Source organism: Phocoena sinus, chromosome 14, assembly GCF_008692025.1.
Source record: "Phocoena sinus isolate mPhoSin1 chromosome 14, mPhoSin1.pri, whole genome shotgun sequence".
Lineage (NCBI taxonomy): Eukaryota > Metazoa > Chordata > Mammalia > Artiodactyla > Phocoenidae > Phocoena > Phocoena sinus.
In genome coordinates, this window is record NC_045776.1 from 54,982,488 (window position 1) to 54,997,638 (window position 15,151).

A 15,151-nucleotide genomic window follows, 5' to 3' on the forward strand; every position below is an offset into this window, starting at 1 on the left:
GCAAATCAAAATCATGATGAGATATCACATTACACCATATTCTACCTGTTGACTGTAATGTGGTTACTATTTTTTAAAAAATACAGAAATAAAAGTTTTGGCAAGGATGTGGAGAAATTAGAACCTTTGTGCATTGTTTAGTGGGAACGTACAATGGTGTAGCTGCTATGGGAAATAGCACAGTGTTTCCTCAAAAAGTAATAAAAACAGAAATACCATATGATCCAGCAATCCCATTTCTGAGACAAATACTGTATGATTCCACTTACATAAGACGTCTAAAGTCAAATTCATAGAAACAGGAAATAGAATGGTGGTTGCCAGGGGATGGGAGGAGAGGTAAATGGAGAGTTGCTGTTTAATGGGTACAGAGTTTCAGTTTTGCAAGATGAAAAGAGGTCTAGAGATTGTTTGCACGACAGTGTTAATATACTTCCACTGAACTGTACACTTAAAATGGTTAGGATGGTAAATTTATATAAAAAATATATATATATTAGTCTTATCACAGTGTTTGTGCTTTCAGAATCAGAGATAGGGATTTCTTATACCTGAGCTGGTAGCCACCAGCAACATGGTAGCCACCAGCCACAGGTAGCCATGGAGCACTTGAAATGTTATTAGTCCTAATTGAGATGTGCTATAATTAAAAAAAAATACAGGGCTTCTCTGGTGGCGCAGTGGTTACGAATCTGCCTGCCAATGCAGGGAACATGGGTTTGAGCCGTGGTCCAGGAAGATCCCACGTGCTGTGGAGCAACTAAGCCCGTGTGCCACAACTACTGAGCCTGCGCTCTAGAGCCTGCAAACCACAACTACTGAAGCCCACGTGCCACAACTACTGAAGCCTGCACGCCTAGAGCCTGTGTTCCGCAACAAGAAAAGCCACCGCAGTGAGAAGCCCGCACCCCACAATGAAGAGTAGCCCCCGCTCGCCGCAACTAGAAAAAGCCTGCATGCAGCAACAAAGACCCAGCACAGACAAAAATAAATAAATTAATTAATTAATTTTAAAAAAACGTTAAAACAAGCAAACAAGAAAATACACCCTGGGGTTCGAAGACCTAGTGCAAAAAGTTTTTAATATCTAATTTATGTTGATTACATGTTGAATGATAATATGTTAGACATATTAGGTTAAGTAAAATATATTATTAAAATTAATATATCACCTGTTTCTTTTCACTTTTACTTTTTTTGATAGGGCCACTAAATTTGGCAGAGATTTTGGAATTATCAGACCAGAAATTTAAAATAACTATGAATAATATGTTAGGAGATGTAATGCAGAAAATGGACAATATGCAAAAACAAGTAATATAAGCAGAGAGATGGAAACTCTAAGAAAGAATCAAAAGGAAATGCTAGAGTGGTTGAGAGTCTGCCTGCCAATGCAGGGGACACAGGTTCGTGCCCCGGTCCGGGAAGATCCCACATGCCGTGGAGCGACTGGGACCGTGAGCCATGGCTGCTGAGCCTGCGCGTCCGGAGCCTGTGCTCCGCAACGGGAGAGGCCACAACAGTGAGAGGCCCGCGTACAGCAAAAAAAAAAAAAAAAAAAAGGAAATGCTAGAAATGAAAAGCACTGGGACTTCCCTGGTGGTGCAGTGGTTAAGAATCCACCTGCCAATTCAGGGGACATGGGTTCGAGCCCTGGTCCAGGAAGATCCCACATGCCGCGGAGCAACTTGTGAGCCCACACGCTGCAACTACCGAAGCCCACGAGCCTAGAGCCTGCACCCTCAACAAGAGAAGCCACCGCAATGAGAAGCCCACGCACCACAACGAAGAGTAGCCCCCACTCACTGCAACTAGAGAAAGCCCATGCATAGCAACGAAGACCCATCACAGCCAAAAATAAATTAATTAAATTTTTTAAAAAAGAGATGCACTGTGGCAGAAATGAGGAATGCTTTTGATGGGCTCATCAGTGGACTAGACATAGTGAAACAAGAATCAATGAGTTTGAAGATATGTGACTAGAAAATTCCCAAGCTAAAAAACAAAGAGAAGAAAAGAATGAAAAAGATGCAGCAGGGACTTCCTGGTGGTCCAGTGGTTAAGACTCTGTGCTTCCACTGCAGGGGGCACAAGTTCAATCCCTGCTCAGGGAACTAAGATCCCACATGCTGGGTGGTGTGGCCACAAAAAACAACAAAAAAAGGATGCAACAGAAAATCCAAGGACTGTGGGACAGTGACAGAAAGCGTGACATATGAGTGTTTGGAATACCTGAAGAAGAAGAAGAGAGAGAGAGAAAAGAACAAAAGAAGTATTTGAAACAATAATGGCTGAGAATTTTCCAAAATTAATCCGATTAAAATTAATGACCAAGCCACAGATTCAGGAAACTCAGAGAATACCACCCAGCATAAATAACAAAACTGTACACTTGGGCATATCATATTCAAACTGCAGAAAATCTGAGACAAGGAGAAAATCTTGAAAGAAGCCAGAGAGGGCAGAAAAACTCACCTTATCTATAGAGGAACAAGAATAAGAATTATATCGTCCTTTTTTTCAGACACCATGCAAGCAAAAGAAGAATGGAGTAAAATATTTACAGCACTGAAAGAAAAATCAGCAAACTAGAATTATGTATCTAGCAAAATTATCCTTCAAAAGCAAAGGAGAAATAAAGACTTTTTCAAACAAGGAAAAATTGAGGGAATTTGTCTCCAGTAGACCTGTCTTGTAAGAAATGTTGAAAGAAGTTCTTCAGAGGGAAGGAAAATGATATAGGTCAGAAACTCAGATCTACATAACAAAAGAGAGTTTGAGAAATGAAGCATTGAGAAGTGAAGGTAAAATAAAATCTTTATTTTTCTTATTCTTAATGGATTTAACAGTTAACCATTAGTTTAAAGTAATAGTAGCAACAATATATTAGATGATTATAGCTTATAGATAAGTGACGTGCTTGACAGCAATGTTGTAAGAGATGGGAGGGAGGTATTGGAACTATTCTGTTACACAGTACCTGTAATACCCATGAAATGGTATAATGTTATTTGAAAGGAGACTTAGATTAGTCGTCAAAGTGTATTACAAACTGTAGGGCGATGAATAAAAATGTTTTAAAGAAGTATAATTGATATACAAAGAAAGGAAAGAGGGACTTCCCCAGTGGTTCAGTGGTTAAGAATCCACCTTCCAATGCAGGGGATGCGGGTTCGATCCCTGGTCAGGGAACTAAGATCCCACAAGCTGCGGGGCAACTAAGCCCGTGCGCCACAACTACAGAGCCCACGTGCCACAACTAGAGAGAAGCCCGTGCACTGCAACAAAGATCCCAGTGCCACAACTAAGACCCAACACAGCCAAAAATAAATAAAATAAATAGATAAATAAAATATTTTAAAAACTCCCTTGTCCTATTAAAAAAAAGAAAAAAATAAAGGAAAGAAAATTGAATCATACAAAATGCTCAGTTAAAACCAGAGAGGGGGGGCTTCCCTGGTGGCGCAGTGGTTGAGAGTCTGCTTGCCGATGCAGGGGACGCGGGTTCGTGCCCCGGTCTGGGAAGATCCCACATGCCGCGGAGCAGCTGGGCCCGTGAGCCATGGCCGCTGAGCCTGCGCGTCCGGAGCCTGTGCTCCGCAACGGGAGCGGCCACAACAGTGAGCTCCGCAACGGGAGCGGCCATAACAGTGAGAGGCCCCCATACAGCAAAAAAAAAAAAAAAAAAAAAAAACCAGAGAGGGGGCTTCCCTGGTGGCACAGTGGTTGAGAGTCTGCCTGCCGATTCAAGGGACACGGGTTCGTGCCCCGGTCGGGGAGGATCCCACATGCCACGGAGCGGCTGGGCCCGTGAGCCATGGCCGCTGAGCCTGCGCGTCCGGAGCCTGTGCTCCGCAACGGGAGAGGCCACAACAGTGAGAGGCCCGCGTACAGCAAAAAAAAAAAACCAGAGAGGGACTTCCCTGGCAGTCCAGTGGTTAAGACTCCTTGCTTCCAATGCAGGGGTCACAGGTTCAATCCCTGGTCAGGGAACTAAGATCCCACACGCCACACTGCATGGCAAAAAAAAAAAAAAAAATCGGAGAAGGCAGGAAAAGAGTGGACAACAAAAAAGAAACAAAGAAGGACAGCAGTGAACCAAAAACAGTTATAAATATGGTCGATACTAATCCAACAATATCAATAATTACTTTAAGTGTGAATGGTCTAAATATACCAATTAAAAAACAGAGACTATAAGAATGGATAAAATAATGACCCGACTATATGTTGTGTATAGGAAATCCGATGTAAATATAAAGACACAGATCAAAAGTAAAGGGATGGAGGGACTTCCCTGGAGGCGCATTGGTTAAGAATCCGCCTGCCAATGCAGGGGACACAGGTTCAAGCCCTCTGGGAAGATCCCACACGCTGCAGAGCAACTAAGCCCATGAGCCAGAATTACTGAGCCCATGTGCCACAACTACTGAAACCCACGTGCCTAGAGCCCATGCTGTGCAACAAGAGAAGCCGCCACAATGAGAAGCCCATGCACCACAGTGAAGAGTAGCCCCTGCTCACCGCAACTAGAGAAAGCCCACTCACAGCAACAAAGACCCAACGCAGCCAAAAATAAATATTAATTAATTAATTAATAATTTTTTTAAAAAGTAAAGGGATGGAGACAGATAAACCATGGCTACACTGACTAAAAGAAAGCTGCAGTAGCTAAATTAATTTAGATAAACTGTCTCCTGCACTATCTTGGAATATAGTGCTTATGTCAATCAGGTCCATAGCTCTAGGAGAAGTGTTTGAGAAAAGTCTGAATGTTTATGTATGTTGGCTGCTTTTTTCTGCCTTTAGCTAAGTTCTGTGAGAGAGATGAGTCCAGGCAAGAGTTAGCACGGTGGAACGGAATACATTTCCACTAAGGAGGTTTGGCAAATTCTTTCTTGAGTGCTATTTACCAGACAGTGGGAGCCAGATAGATTATAATAAAGTTTGGTTCCTTTCCAACCTGAGCCTGTTGTTTCACACGGCCTCGGGGTATCCATCACAATATTTCACGTGTGGGTTTGTGCCATGTGCCAGCAAGTGAGTAGAAGAGGAGATTCCTCAGGCTTAAGAACTTTTTCCAGACAAGATATATGGCTGCAGTTACAAAGGAACCTTTAGACCAAGGAACTAAATAGAAGGAAATATACCAGAAACATTAAGAATCCTCCAAGAACCTGTAATTCTTTAACCCCCTCGTGCAATCCTCAAGGTCCTCACAACTGAATCTATATGACAGCATACTTATGAATACCACTTCAGATGTAGTTACAGAGGATAATTGATGGAAGAACCTCCCAGAGGCAAAACCAAAGGTCACAGACGATAATGAACAGGGAAATTCCTTGGTAGGGCCAGGGTCCAATGGAGAAACACACTTTGTTGCTAGGTCAGGGAGCCTCTAATCTCAGTGGGTGTTACGTCATTGCAGTGGTCCAGTGACCGCTGTTTCCCTCCCTTTCTTTCCTCTTCTTTTTTTTTTTTTTATAAATTCATTTATTTATTTATGTATTTATGGCTGCATTGGGTCTTCGTTGCTGTGCGCGGGTTCTCATTGCGGTGGCTTCTGTTGTTGCAGAGCACGGGCTCTAGGCACGCGGGCTTCAGTAGCTGTGGCTCGAAGGCTCTAGGGCACAGGCTCAGTAGTTGTGGCGCACGGGCTTAGTTGCTCCACGGCATGTGGGATCTTCCCGGACCAGGGCTTGAACCCGTGTTCCCTGCATTGGCAGGCGGATTCCTAACCCCTGCGCCAGCGGGGAAGCCCTCTTTCCTCTTCTGAAAGAGCGTTTTTATGATCCTGTGCCTCATTTACCACTATGTTCCTGGCGGGCGGAGGCTGGGAGGACAGATGACTTGTTTTTCAGAAGATGCAGGTGAGAGTCACAGGTGGTCCTGATGAGGGGAATGCGTATCACTCAGAGGTCCTAGACTTTAAAATGAACGCAGCAGCCAGGTGGAACATTGTGTCGCCTCACTCGAACGGGGAAACGTGTGTTTTATATCTAGGAAGAAGGGCGAGCAGAAATATGTGGGTGACCAAGGAGTGGACTGTAGCTGAGACTGCCAGTTGCCTCTCTGAATACATCCTTCCCTCTTCTGCTAGCAATAGAAGTACCTCAGTTTTAGACCAGCCCGTGGCCATCCAGCCACAGGTTGTATTTCTCAGCCTCCTTAGCATCCGGGTTTGACCATGTAACTTGGTATTAGCTAATGGGATGTGATAGAGGAGCCATCGGGAGCTGAGGTTAGTCTCAGCCTTGCAGGAGCTAGCGTAGGAGTTAGAGGAGCCATCGGGACCTGAGGTTAGTCTCAGCCTTGCAGGAGCTAGCGTAGGAGTTAGAGGAGCCATCGGGAGCTGAGGTTAGTCTCAGCCTTGCAGGAGCTAGCGTAGGAGTTAGAGGAGCCATCGGGAGCTGAGGTTAGTCTCAGCCTTGCAGGAGCTAGCGTAGGAGTTAGAGGAGCCATCGGGAACTGAGGTTAGTCTCATCTCTGCTTCTGCAAACTGGTTTTCTCTACTTTGGTTGGTATATGACCAAATATGATAAAATGGACCCCAAGCTTACATCATTTCCTAACAGAGACAGAGTGGGACATCAGTCCTAATTTCAGAGTTCCCAGGATAGGGAATCTGGCCCAGCTTTGGCTAGGGTCCAGTTAATTCTATCAACCCACAGACTGGTATTGGAGGAGAAAGTTCCCAGAAAAGGCTGCTATCCCCTTTATAGATAGCCTATGGGTCATTTAATGTCTGATTCATTTACATGTCTATCCCCCATATTATACTTTGTTGCGAAGGCCGTGGAGAAACAGGAACTCCTATTCATTGCTGGTAGATATGCAGATTGGTACAACCGTTGTGAAGTGGAGTCTGGAACTTCTAACAAAACCACACACATGTTTGGTTTTTTGTGTGTGTGTGTGTGGTACGCGGGCCTCTCACTGTTGTGGCCTCTCCAGTTGCGGAGCACAGGCTCCGGACGTGCAGGCTCAGCGGCCATGGCTCACGGGCCCAGCCACTCCGCAGCATGTGGGATCTTCCCGGACCAGGGCACGAACCCGTGTCCCCTGCATCGGCAGGCGGACTCTCAACCACTGCGCCACGTGTTTGTTTTTGACATAGCACTTGCACTTCTAGGAAGCTGTCCCAGGAAACACATTCAGTAAGATGAAAATAGGTATGCATGAGATTGTTCATTGCAACATTGTTTGTAATTGCAGTCTAAATGTCCAAACATAAGAAAGTAATTGAAGGATGGTATTATCCATACAGTGGAATACTATGAAACTATAAAATAACAATAATAAGGATGATCTCTATAAACTGATATGGAATAATTTCCAGAATATGTTAAGTGAAAAAAAGAAAAATACAAAAATCTATCTATGGTAGCAGTTCTCAAAATGTGGTCCTCACACACCTGGGGGTCCCTGAGACACTTTCAGGTGGTCCGTGAGATCAAAACTCTTTTCCTAATAATCTGAAGCCATTTATTTGCCTTTTTTCAGAGAGGTGACATTGACACTGATGGTGCAAAAGCAATGGAGGTAAAACTGCAGGGGCCACCACAAATCAAGGCTGTGGCACGTACTGTTTAGTGACACACACTCTTGGTTAAAAAAAAAAAAAAGACAGTTTCCCTTAAGAATATTCTTGAAGCAGCTGTAAAAACTAGTAATGTTATCAAACTTGACCTGAGTACATGTCTTTTTAATATTCTGTGTGACTAAATGGGAAATACCCATGAAGTACTTCTGCTGTTTGAGTTACAAGCTGAAGTAGCCAGTTTTTTTTTTTTTTTTTTTGCTGTACGCAGGCCCCTCACTGCTGTGGCCTCTCCCATTGCAGAGCACAGGCTCCAGACGTGCAGGCTTAGCGGCCATGGCCCACGGGCCCAACCGCTCCACGGCATGTGGGATCTTCCCGGACCGGGGCACGAACCCGTGTCCCCTGCATCAGCAGGCGGACTCTCAACCACTGCGCCATCAGGGAAGCCCTGAAGTAGCCAGTTTTTAATGTAACACCATTTTTACTTCAAAGAACAGCTGATTGACAAACTTGTTATTCAGACATGGGTATTTGACAGTTTTTTTCTCAAATATGAGTGAAGTGAGTCTATCTATTCAAGCAAAACAATTGATAGTATATGTTTTGAATGACCTGAAGGACTGACACTTCTCTACGTGAGCCTCCCACTTAGTATTGATTTTGGAATCACGCTAACGCTTTGCATACCAAACAAGTCATCATTATCATAATAATGATAAAATCAAAAGAATGTGGGGCAACCATAGCAGGGAATATAAATTTAAAAAATAAACCTAAATGTATTTCAAAAGAATTACAGTCACACTGGAGAGGACAGAAGGAAGAGCTGACTCAAGTAACTTTTGTAGAAATCTTTTTTATTAATTAATTAATTTATTTACTTTTGGCTGCGTTGGGTCTTTGTTGCTGCGCGCGGGCTTTCTCTAGTTGCAACGAGCAGGGGCTACTCTTCATTGTGGTGCATGGGCTTCTCATTGTGGTGTCTTCTCTTGTTGCGGAGCACAGGCTCTAGGCTGCGGGCTTCAATAGTTGTGGCACGTGGGCTCAGTAGTTGTGGCTCGCAGGCTCTAGGGCGCAGGTTTGGTAGCTGTGGCACACGGGCATAGTTGCTCCATGGCATGTGGGATCTTCCTGGACCAGGGCTCGAACCCACGTCACCTGCACTGGCAGGCGGATTCTTAACAACTGCGCCACCAGGGAAGCTCTCAAGTAACTTTTGAACATGGTATTTTGACCTTATAACCTCAGATTAAAGAAAAGAAACAAAGGAATATTGAATTATAAGTCGTGCCATGTAGAGGCACGGCTGGTATATTCTACAATTGAACAAGTAGTCACTATCTTGAGAGTAATGGGAAACAGGTTTCTTACTGTCAGAGAAGAGTTACAACCATGAAAAATAGGAAGACTGAAATAAAGCCTGTGGTATTGGATTGAAATCAGAGGTATTAGTGTGAATTCATGGTTTTCAACTGGATACTGTGTGTGTGTGTGTGTGTGTGTGTGTGTGTGTGTGTGTGTGTGTGTTCTACCTCTGTCTACTGAGAGGACCTAGAAGCAATGACACTCCAGTAGTAATATGCACTTTGCACATTTAGAGCCCAGATCTTGGTGTCTATATATCCTTCTTTACTTAAAGTAACTAGGGCTTCTTGGAAAAATGATAGATTTCAGGGTTAGGCAGGGAAAGCCAATATGAGCCTGGGACATTTTGTTGTACGAGAAAATAAGAAAGTCCTCAAAGAATGGAGTAACAGTATTTCAAAGGCATCCTCTCTAATTTATTTGTTTAAATAAGTATTTCAATATGTCTGCACTTCTTCACTTGAGGGATTTTTGTTTGTTTTTGTTTTTGTTTTTGCGGTACGCGGGCCTCTCACTGTTGTGGCCTCTCCCGTTGCGGAGCACAGGCTCCGGACGCGCAGGCTCAGCGGCCATGGCTCACGGGCCCAGGCGCTCCGCGGCACGTGGGATCTTCCCGGACCGGGGCACAAACCCGTGTCCCCTGCATTGGCAGGCGGACTCTCAACCACTACGCCACCAGGGAAGCCCCACTTGAGGGATTTTTGAGAGGCTGCAATTATTAACAAATGTGAGAAATATTGTAAAGAGAAATACTATACATCCATATCTCTTTTGCAGCTACTCTGCAAGTCACGAAATATCAAATTGGCCCATTCATAATGAGGAACTAAGGCCATGTACAACATCGCTATTAAGGAATCATTTATCAACCAGATAATGATTGCACAATTGATACAGTTAAATTTTATGATGTTTAAAAACAATAGTAACCAGTTATAACCCACTGAATAACATACAACTCCACAAACCCATACTGATATAAACAAACAAGCAAAGAAAGAAATGGGGAAAGAAAAGCTCTTCCATGCAGTAGAATGCCAACAAATAAATGTAAGAGAAATGATGGTGTTAGAAATCACCAGTTGATAAATATGACAGTAATATTCGATTCAAGCTAGAATCATAATGGATTATAAAACCAGAGGGTGAAAGTTACGAATAGGACATCGACCTTCTTTCAGAATATTTATTAATTACAAAGGGAAAAATAATAACTTTATTGTGGAGAAGCCCAGCAGACACAACCTTAACAGAGTGATCAAATTGAACGTTCACTTGTAAGGGACATGTAACATTGAAATCATCTGCCACCTGATATGATGCACTGAGAAGGGCCTGACGTCACCGTGGTGATCTATCTGTCAAAAATGCACAGCCTCAATCTAAGGGAAGAAGCTGGAGACAATGCCAAAGTGGGGGTCATTCTGTAGAATAACAGGGGTTTACTCTTCCAAAATGCCAAGGTCGTGAATGACAAAGAGACTGTTCCAGATTAAAGGAGACTAAAGAGATACACTGACTAAATACAACGTGTGCTCCTAGGTCAGATCTTAGTCTAGACATTTTTGCTTTCTTCTGAAGGAAATTTTTGCTTGCTTGTGAAGAACATTATTTGACAACTAGCAAAAGATGAATCTGGTTCGAATATTGGGTAATAGCATTCTATCAACGTTAGTTTCCTAATTTTGATAATTGTATGATGTAAGAGGATGTCCTCATTCTTAGGAAATACACACTGAAGTATTTAGGGTTCAAGGGGCAACATATCCGCAACTTGGAAAAAAGGGTATACGTGAGAAATGCTTGTGTATGTGTGAAAAACAATGAACCAGATCTGGGGAATCTGGGTAGTAAAGAGTATATGGGATTTCTTTATACTATTCTGACCACTCTTTTGGGAAGGCTGAAATTATATTAAAAGAAAAAGTTCCAAAACAAGGGTGAATGAGAAAGTAATGAAATTCTGACACATGTTGTAACAGGGGACCTTGAAGACATGAAGCTGAGTGAAATAGGCCAAACTCAAAAGGACAAATATTGTATGATTCAACTTATATTAGGGACCTAGAATGGTCAGACGCATAGAGACAGGAAGTGGAATAGAGGTTACCAGGGGCTGAGGAGAGGGGAGAGGGAGTTAGTGTTTAATGGGAACAGAGTTTCAGTTTGGGAAGATAAAAAGGTTCTGGAATTGGATGGTGGTACGGTTGCACGACAATGTGAACGTACTTAATGTCAATGAACCATGCACTTAAAAACGGCTAAAATGGTAAATTTCATGTTATATATATTTTACCACACATACAAAAAAAAAAAAAAAAAATGAGGGTTGGCAGCCCCAGATTTTAATGCTTCAACCCCACATCAGCTCGACTTCCCCAGCACTGATTCTGCAGTTTCATTCTGCAAAAACAGTTAAGGAACAGCCTCTTTTCCGTCAGAGATCTGGTAACATCTTGCCGATCAAGGTGAGAAACAGCCTATTTAAAAAATAGTTATGAGCGGGCCCAGGAGGCACTTCATAACCACCGTAATTAGCCAACAGCCTGTTTGCGGGCTGACACCTCCCGAGGATGCTTGGAGAAGCTGAGAAATCTAGCCTTTTCCAAGCCTTTCACACCTTTTGACCTCTGCAGTGTGGACAGGAAAAATAAAGCCATGTAACACAGCTGACTTATGCAGTCGAAATTCTGGCTCCAGCCCGGCCTGAAGTGGTTCGCATTATCTAGGTTACTCATTATCTTTTTATAGTATAAACGATGGTAAAGTGTTTTCTCGATTTTAAGTGTTTGTAATAAATAGGTTCAGTAAATTTTATTTTTAGAAACTTAAACTGCCAAGTGAAAAAAATCATTCCCATTCTCACAGGCACAATGAAATTGGGGCCTTTAATCTTTTAAAACTGTTTTAAGGAGGCTGTTCGCCTCTAACTCATTCTAGGGAAAACGGCAAACTTCATCTCCCTGAGGTATGGCCAAATAGTCATCATTTCCTACAGAATAAGGCCTGACCCCACCTCAGGCTGGTAATTTGACCTCAATATACATTTCTTTTAGTATGTTTTTTGTTTTTTGTGGGGTTTTTTGGCCACACCATGCGGCATGTGGGATCTTAGTTCCCTGACCAGGGATCGAACCTGCACCCCCTGAAGTGGAAGCACAGAGTCTTAACCACTGGACCGCCAGGGAAGTCCCTCAATATATCCATACTTTTTGAGGTTTACCTTCCATGACTCGCTTATGTAGCTGCCAAATCAGACCACCAAACCTTAGAATAAATCTCCCAAAGTGTAGCTGCTGGATCAAAGAATACACCCCTTTTCTAGACTGTAGATGTACTTTGGTGAGTTCCTCTGTCACTGGCTTTGAGCAACAGGCCTCTGTTTCCTCAAATCCTTGCAAACTCTGCTTCCTCCAGTTTTTGAAATGCCCTGAACTACTTATCTTTTCTCGTACTTTGTTGCCCTGGGCACATTCACCTATTGTTCTTTGCTTACTTATTTTATTTTCACACCAACCAGCTTAAAAACTTGACACAAAGCACTCAAGAATCACTGCCAATATTTGTCAAATGCATAATATCACTCTTTCGGTTCACATGTAGAACCTGTAATTGTATCTATACTCTGGTGCCAAGAATAGGCAGCTTTTATTTAAAAATATAAAAATAAACGTATTGCTTTTTATGCTGATTAAAAGTAAGAGAATCCTTTGGCTTCCCTGGTGGCGCAGTGGTTGAGAGGCCGCCTGCCGATGCAGGGGACGCGGTTCGTGCCCTCGTCCGGGAAGATCCCACATGCCGCGGAGCGGCCGGGCCCGTGAGCCATGGCCGCTGAGCCTGCGCGTCCGGAGCCTGTGCTCCACAATGGGAGAGGCCACACAGTGAGAGGCCCGCATACCACAAAAAAAAAAAAAAAAAAAAAAAAAAAAGTAAGAGAATCCAAGCTCATTGCAGAAAATTTGCAAGAGAATGGGGAGGCAAAATCCCACCAACTCGGGCACAGGCGTTGACATTTAAGGCTGCAAATTGTCAAATTTTGCAATAGACAAAGCTGAATCCTGGAAGAGAAGCACACAAATTTAGTTTAGTTTAGTTTTGTTTTATTTCTGTGGACGTGGGTTAGAGTGTAGATTTCGAGACCCCCAGGTAAAAGGAAGTAAACCTTCAATTTCATTATCCCGGAAGTAAGAGTATAAAGTCTTTTTGCATGTCTTGCAAACCTTCTCAGCTGCACTTCTTGAGAACAATTGATACCTGGGCCATCTGCTCTGTGAGAGGGGGCGGTGCCGGGTGGAGGTGAGGCATTCTAATCCCACAGCTAATCAATGAGGAATGAGTGTAAACTTCCCACTCCAGTATTTTCAGTTTGTTTGTTTCCAGCTTAGACCACCCGTTACCAGATAAGGATTCCTTAACAGTAACTTACTCAAATCTTCTTAACACAACTTGAAGTCCAACAAACAAAATTTACGTTATTTTTTTCCTGGACTAAAGTTGATTTTGCATTTTCTGAGCAGAAATGATTTGACGGCAGTTTGCAAAATAATAAGAGAAGAATTTGGGGGTAGGTGAGGGAGAAATGGGAGGAGCAGATGTAGGTTTAAGTTACATTAGAGAGGAAACTTTGTCTAAACAGCATCATCAATTTGAAAAATAGGTAGGTTACTTTGGGAATTGGATTTCAAAGCTCCATGGAGGGGCTTATATTTTAGACTGGGGTGATGATGTCTCAAGAATTCTTGGAGGCTCAAAAAAGTGACAGAAGGCAAAGCACTGTGGTTACAGAATGTTTGGAAAATGTACTTTTCAAGAAGACAAATAAGTGACAAATGACTAATCATATAGAAGTTTGTGTAGGTATGGGTTTATTCTTTCCCATAAAAAAGCTGGTAGGATGAACATATTTTATTAGATGAAGGCAAAGTGTACCTAACTCAAGAAATCTAGACACCATTTTTGCGAATAGTTGATTTGTTTAGTTTTAACAACTAAATGGAATTCTTGTGAAGTATAAAATATTTAGGATTGGTCACAGATTTGTGATTTCCAATGAGGGATAATGTGTCCAAGAATTATGAGAGAGAGAGAGACAGAAAGAGAGGGAGAGAGGAAGGAAAGAAGGAAAGGGAAGGGAGAGAGCGAGGGAGGGAGGGAGGGAAAGCGTTCAGATAAGCTATTGATGATTCTACGTTTTTCAAACCTAATGGTCAGGATATTATGTTTTAAAACTTAAATAAGTCCTGTTTGTGTGTGGTTTTTTTGGGTGTTTTTTTTTTTTTGCGGTACGCAGGCCTCTCACCATTGTGGCCTCTCCCGTTGCGGAGCACAGGCTCCAGATGCGTAGGCCCAGCGGCCATGGCTCACGGGCCCAGCCGCTCTGCGGCATGTGGGATCTTCCCGGACCGGGGCACGAACCCGTGTCCCCTGCATCGGCAGGCGGACTCTCAACCACTGTGCCACCAGGCAAGCCCCTGTTTGTGTTTTAATGTTACCATCTGGCTGTCGTTTTGGCTGAAAAGAACTCCATACTAGATGTATCAAATCTTTCTAGACTTTACTCCCCCATCTTCCTATTCCTCTGTCTGTCTCTGTCTCTCTCTTTGTCTCTCTCTCTCTCTCTGACACACACACACACACACACACACACACACACACACACACACGAAGGAAATAATTTGCCTTAAAGTCATTTGTAGCTGTGAATTTTTAAAGTAATGTTTTTCTTTATAGTCAGTAAAGTAGAATAATATTTCTAGAGACCTCAAAGTGAGATACTGATTTGGTGAACATGCTTCCTGAACCACGGGAAAAAAAAAAAAAAAGGGCAACTGACAAGTTCAAATGGGAGAAACTGATATAAGTTTTGAGGGTAGAACTGTGCAAAAGAGAAAATGTACCTCAGTTATTGGTCTAACAGAGGCTAGTAGAACTAAAAGCTTTAAAGCCCCATCTAAAGATAAAATGTAATTGGTCTCTCTGGCAAGAAGAAAATGTTTAACCACAGGAAGAGAAATAGCTAGAAAGGAAAATACAATAGGGCATAATTCTGGGACTTCTTGGCTCCTTTAGTAAACAAACCATTTAGCCTAGGGAGGAAGGTGTTACTGCCGAGGCAAGCAGAGCATTAACTAGGAGAGCTTATCCAGAAGTGACAGAATGTCTGGGATTTGCTTCAGAATAATATAGGAGAGAAGGAAGTATGTGAGGGTATAGATGAAGCAAGAGTGGCCATGGGTCGAT